The sequence below is a fragment of the Jaculus jaculus genome, chromosome 7, assembly GCF_020740685.1.
Source record: "Jaculus jaculus isolate mJacJac1 chromosome 7, mJacJac1.mat.Y.cur, whole genome shotgun sequence".
Taxonomy (NCBI): Eukaryota; Metazoa; Chordata; class Mammalia; order Rodentia; family Dipodidae; genus Jaculus; species Jaculus jaculus.
Window position 1 is genome coordinate 110361296 of NC_059108.1, and position 6413 is coordinate 110367708.

Below are 6413 nucleotides of genomic sequence, written 5' to 3' on the forward strand. Positions count from 1 at the left end.
GCTGGAGCTGCTTCTGAGGTCTCCAGATGATCTTGGTCTTTCCTACTTCTGTGCTGTGGTTAATAATTTATTATATACCTTCCCTTTTTTTTGTAGAAGAGTGTATTTTACTGGTTTTTATTTATTTTTTTGGTTGTTGTTTGTTTGTTTTGTCTTTTCTCCCCTAGACTGCTTTGACATGGTTCCTGCTCCACCATCTTAACCAGAAGTCCAGAATTTTGTTACTATTTCTTTCTTTTTTTTTTTTTTTAACATTTTAGGTTTATAAATTTATTTGAGAGGGGAAGAGGCAGATTGACAGAGATAGAATGGGCACTCCAAGGCCACCAGCTGCTGCAAACGAACTCCAGATGTATGGGCCTCTTTGTGCATCTGGCTTATGTGGGTCCTAGAGAATCGAACCTGGGTCCTTTGGCTTTGCAGGCAAGCACCTTAACCACTAAGCCATCTCTCCAGTCCTGTTACTATTTCTTGAACAATGTGATCATGCTTCTATCACAAGACTTTGCATTTTATATTCTTTCTGTGTAGAACTGCCCCTCCCCCCGCCCAAAGCAGGTATATAGTAGTATATACCTATAATCCTAGCTTTTGGGAGATGGAGGCAGAAGGGTCATGAATTCAACACTAGCCTGGGCTACAAAGTAAGACCCTGTTTCAAAAAATAACCTCTTCCCTCTCCAGGCTGGAGAGATAGCTTAGTGATTAAGATGTTTATGCCCCAGGATCCACATAAGCCAGATACACAAGGGAGCACATATGTCTGGAGTTCATTTGCAGTGGCTTGAGGCCCTGGCTTGCCCATTCTCTCTCTCTTTCCCTCTCTGTCCCTCTCTCTCTCTTCAAATAAATAAATAAAAATATAGTCTTTTTTTTTTTTTTTAAACCCTCTCATTTTGAATATGCTTTGGCTTGTTCCTTTACCGACTTGAAATCTTTCGAAATGGCACTTTTTTCCTGAGGGTTTTGCTGGCTCCCTAGTACCTCTTCCACCCCACTCCCCATTTTCCTTTGTTTTTGTGTCCAGTGCCTAGTTTCCCCATTCCTAGATGGCAAGTAAGCTCCATGAGACCTGGAATCATCTTTCTGGTTCTTTGTTGTTGTGTCTCTACTGCTGAGAGAGTGCCTGGCACTCAGTTGTGCTCAAATATTAAATCAATAAATGGTTGAAATTAATTTTTATGTTTGAAAATTAGCTTAATGTAGTGCTTAGCATACAACACCAAGTAGTACTTCTCACATTCCCAGAGAAAAACTGAAGAATTGGCTGTGGCTGCGATAAGTGGCTTGTAGATTCAGGCTATGCTGGTCCTTAGCTGCCTGCTTGCAGTAAACTCTTGGGATGTTGATCTGCAGGCCAGACAGGGCTTTCATCAGTCTTTTTCCTTTTTCTCTTGCCACTGCTCTTAAAGGTATTCTTGTGTGTTACCTGAAACAAGTCCTGCTGTCAGTCATACAACCTCTTGATATTCTGATGTCCCGTCAGAGTTAAGCTCCTCTGACAAATTGTATAATTGTATTTTTTTCAACCTCTTTTATGTTTGAATTATTTAAATTAAGATAATGTTAAGGCACACTGGAGTCACAGCACAATGTCTCTTAATTTGAGCCCCCACCCCAATATCCCAGCCACATATTTGTGCATCTTTTGCCTCTGAAGCAGCTGGAAGCTCACAACATTTCTCATCCCAGTTTGGGACTTCTGTAGTGTTTAATGGATCCTAAAAGTCTCATCCCAGGTACTTGTACTTGTCTGGTCTGCTTTTTCACTCTGGAATCATGTAGGTGTGGCTGACCATACTTCTGTTCTTGACTGCTCAGATATGAACCAGGAGCTCTGTACTCTCAAGTTCACTGTGATTATAGGTGGGCTGCAGTGTTTGTGTGGGTTCTGGGGATCCAAACTTAGGTCCTCACGTTTGTGTGCTATGTATTTTACCTCAAGACCTATCTCCCTAGCCCAGCACTGTTTTGTTCTTTTATGAAATAATTTTTTTTATTTACTTCATCTACATTTTCTATAATTTTCACTCATTTTTCTTTGTTTTGTTCTTTGCCAACTTCTGTGTAAAATTTCTCAATGAATTTCATTTTAGGCTATATGCTTCCTGTGGACTTCTTTGTATCACAGATTTTGATATATAGAGGTAGGAATTTTTTTAAAAAACTTGTTTGAGAGAGGCACAGAGAGAGGGGAAGGGAGAAAATGGGCTTGTGTGCAGGGCCTCTAGCCACTGCGGAGGAACTCCAGACACGTGTGCCACCTTGTGCATCTGGCTTACTGGGTCCTTTGGCTTGTAGGCAAATGCCTTAACCGCTAAGCCATCTCTCCAGCCTGAGATTTGAATATTTTTAAATATACAAATAGTCTTTGAATGTTTTTAAATGAATATTTCAAGTATATAGAAAAACAAAAAAATAATAGGATATCTGTGTACCTCCTGTATTAGATTTATCATTGTCATACTTGCCTGAGTTCTTAGAAAATAAAACGTGAATAATTGAAACATATGTGTGCTCCTGCTGTGCCTGATTCCCACTTCAGATGCAGCCACTACATTAAGGTATAACATTTGATTTCCTGTTGCCATTTTATTCATTTTTGTTTACACTATGAACATGTCATGATTCATTTGTGCAGTCTTCTGTTGAGGGACATGTAAGTTATCACTACTTCATAAAATAGTTCATGTAACTTTCATTTTGATATTTTAGTGAGCTCTAAGAGTTTTTACTCATGTGTTTTATATTTTTCACTCGCATGGCTTTTTTGTTTGTTTGTTTGTTTTTGAGGTAGGGTCTCACTTTACCCCAGACTGACCTAGAACTCACTCTAGTAGTCCCAGGCTGGTCTCAAACTCACAACAATCCTCCTTTGTCTCTTCAGTGCTGGGCTTAAAGGTGTGTGCCACAGTGCCTGGCTTGCATGGGTTTTTTAAACAACATCAATTTCCTGAATTTGTGTTAACTTCATAAAAAGAAATTATTATCTGAAGTAGTTTGAGTTTTAGAATTGCTTGACCCTGCTGCTACCTCCCCTCTTCAGTTAAACATGCAGAGGGTATAGAGAGATGGCTTAGCAGTTAAGCGCTTGCCTGTGAAGCCTGAAAACCCCAGTTTAAGGCTTGATTCCCCAGGACCCACGTATGCCAGCTGCACAAGGTGGCGCATGCGTGTGGAGTTCATTTGCAGTGGCTGGAGGCCCTGGTGCACCCATTGTCTCTCTCAAATAAATAAATAAAAATAAACAAAATCTTTAAAAAATTAAACACAGGGAGGACTTGGGTACTGTCCTCCATCGGGCTCAGAAACACAGGAAGCAAAGACCCAAATAGGTGGGTGAGGTTGTATTTACACTCCATTTCTGTGTTGATTTTGTTATGACATACCCAGCAGTAAGGAACTTATGAGTTAAGAACAGGTTCTGCCTGAGCTATTCAAGACAAACTTCCTGGGATTTCATTCAATGCCAAGTATGAATGAAGATCCTCTATGTCTATAAGTAAGGTATTGTTGATGGAATCCATAGACTAAAATTGTTGTAGGAAATGGAAGTTTGTTTTACTTATGTTTGAATTGTGTTGACAAATTGTGCAAGTTCTTCATACCTGTGTCTTTCTTCTTGCTAGCTGTTTAAATAAAATTTGAAAATGGCTCCAGCAGATTTTAACCCAAATGCATTGAGTGTTCTCCATCAATTTTTTTCTTGCTAAGTATATGTTCAGTATTTATAAAACAATTTAAAAGAATGTATATTTTATCCTTGTTGAATTTGTTTGTTAATTGATACTTGCCAGTTCCAAGACTGTTCTGGTTCACTAAGTCTGAGGCTGTACTCAGAATTTGTTTCCAGTAAATTCCCAGGTGATTCCAAAGCTGCTAATCAGAGACCACACTTTGAAAACCATGCATTATAGTTTTCAATTGGCTTTATTACTTTTTACAATTTCTTATTAAATTATATTTTTCCATTTCAAGTACTACTGCATTTACTAAATTTTTGGCATCGTTATGTGTGTATGGTGTATACACATGTATGTGTTTATATATGTGTGAGTACATGTGCATGTGTGAATGCATGTGTGTGAAGGCCTGAGGTCTATGTTAGGTGTCTTGTTCAATCATTCCACCTTATTTATTGAGATGGGGTCTCTCATTAGTCTAGTTAGGCAGCTTACTGAGAAATCCACCCATCTCCTGAGCACTGATCATACCTGGCACTTACATGGGTTTTGGGGATTTGAATTCGTGCTCTATCATTGCCTTAGCCCTTTCAGTTTTTTTGTAATCATTCCTATAAATTCTGCAAATCTAGGGAGGGAAAGATTACAGCATATGCTTAACCTCATCTCATAAATATTGGGTGCTTCAAAATAAATTTGTACAGCATAAAATACCACTTAGTGGCTTTTTGTTATTTCTCGATATTTCCACTCTATGCTACACCAAGAACATGGAAAGACAAAACAAAACCCAAGTCAATCTTAAGCCTTGTTATCTAATCACTCTTAGAATGGCTTAGGAGTCAGGACTTCTTTGACGCATTAGAACACTAGAATATATCACCCGACTATTAACTGGGTATGGCTGATACTGTAATAAAGGAATTACTTATTTGGGAGCATTTTAATGGCAAAGTAATTGCAGTCATTTATTGAATACTTATTTCCAGGTGCCAGACTAAGGATTTTAACTGAATGTTTTGTTTTGCTGCACTGTAATTTTGAAGATTGTCTTGTAAGGTTGTATTGCTTTCAGGAACACACATTCTTTAGGCTTTACAGAACTGTGTGCCTATGGTGAGTATTTAATAGTGACCAGTTAAAAAGAATCCTTGTTAAATATTTATTTGAGGGCTGGAGAGATGGCTCAGGGGTGAAGGTGCTTGCCTTTAAAACCTAATGACCAGGGTTTGATTCCCCAGTACCTATGTAAGGCTAGATACAGAAAGTGGCACATGCAATCTGGAGTTTGTTTACAGCAGCTAGAGGCCCTGGTGCACCTATTCATTCATTCTCTCTCTCTCTCCCCTTTTCCATCTCTCCCCCTGCCTTTGTTCTTCTCTGCTTGCAAAAAATAAATAATTTGAGAATAATGCTAATATTCAAGTTATAAGTAATCAAGAATGCAGTGAACATTGGGTCCTCACTCTTCTGTTTGTACACTGTGTGCCTTCCCCATCCCAACCCATTTCCCACAGATGTAACCCACTGTTTGAAATTTTATTTTGCATAGGTTTACATATCCAAATAGTACATTGTTTAGTTTTACATGTTTGTGGTCCTTTCCTTTTTTTTTTTTTCTTCAAGGTAGGGTCTCACTGTAGCCCAGCCTGGCCTAAAACTCACTCTGTAGCCCCAGGCTGGCCTTGCAAGGATCCGCCCTCTTCTGTCTCCCCCTAGTGCTGGGATTGAAAGGCATGTACCACCATGCCCAGTGCTTGTAGTTTATATTATTGGGTCAGGGAACATATTCTATAATGTGCCTCTTGCCCAGCGTTGTGAGTCAAAAATGCAGTTGTTTATAAATTTCTGCTCCTTTTTCTTCCCCTCAATCTTTTTATTCTCCTTTCCTCTAAGTTTTACTGAGCAATTAACATATACTGTAGTTTTCTTATCTAGTCCATGCTAAAAGGGCTGGAGTAGCAATAGATTTTGAGCAATTGTGGACAATACTAGTATGAACATCTTGATAGGTAAACTCTTGAGTACATGGAAATGAGTTTTTCATAGGCTGTAAACTAAGGCTGATATTTATTCAATTTTATTAAACTTTTCTATAGTAGTTATTTTACATTTCCACACAATGTGTATGGGAGTTCCCATCATTCTACACTTCACAACTTGCTACCTTTCTACAAGTTACTTTTACCAATATAATGGGAGTGACTGAAGAGCTTATGGTTTGTTAAACTGTTTATGAATATATATTGCTTGTATACAGTTGGATAAATTTTGCGGTACACCTATAAAACCATCACTACAGTCAAGAAGACTAACATAACTGTTGTAGTTACCTTCTTGTTGCTGGGACAGAATACCTGACCAAAAGAAGCTTGTGAGAGGAAATGGTTTATTTTGGCTTACAGACCTGAAGGGAAGCACCATGGTAAAAGGAAAACAATGTGGCATGAGCAGAGGCTGAGTACCACCTCCTCGCCAAGATCAGGTGGACAACAGCAGCAGGAGAGTGAGCTGAGCACTGTCAAGAGGAAGCTGGCTATAATACCCTTAAGTCCACCTCCCACAACACATCTCCAGCAGGCTGCAACTCCCAGCCATCACCTGGGAACCAAGCCTTCAGAACACATGAATTTTTGGGGAAACACCTAATTCAAACCACCACAATAACCATTATCCACAAAAGATTTCTTTATCCTTTTGTAATTTGTCTTCCTTGTTCCCAAGCAACTC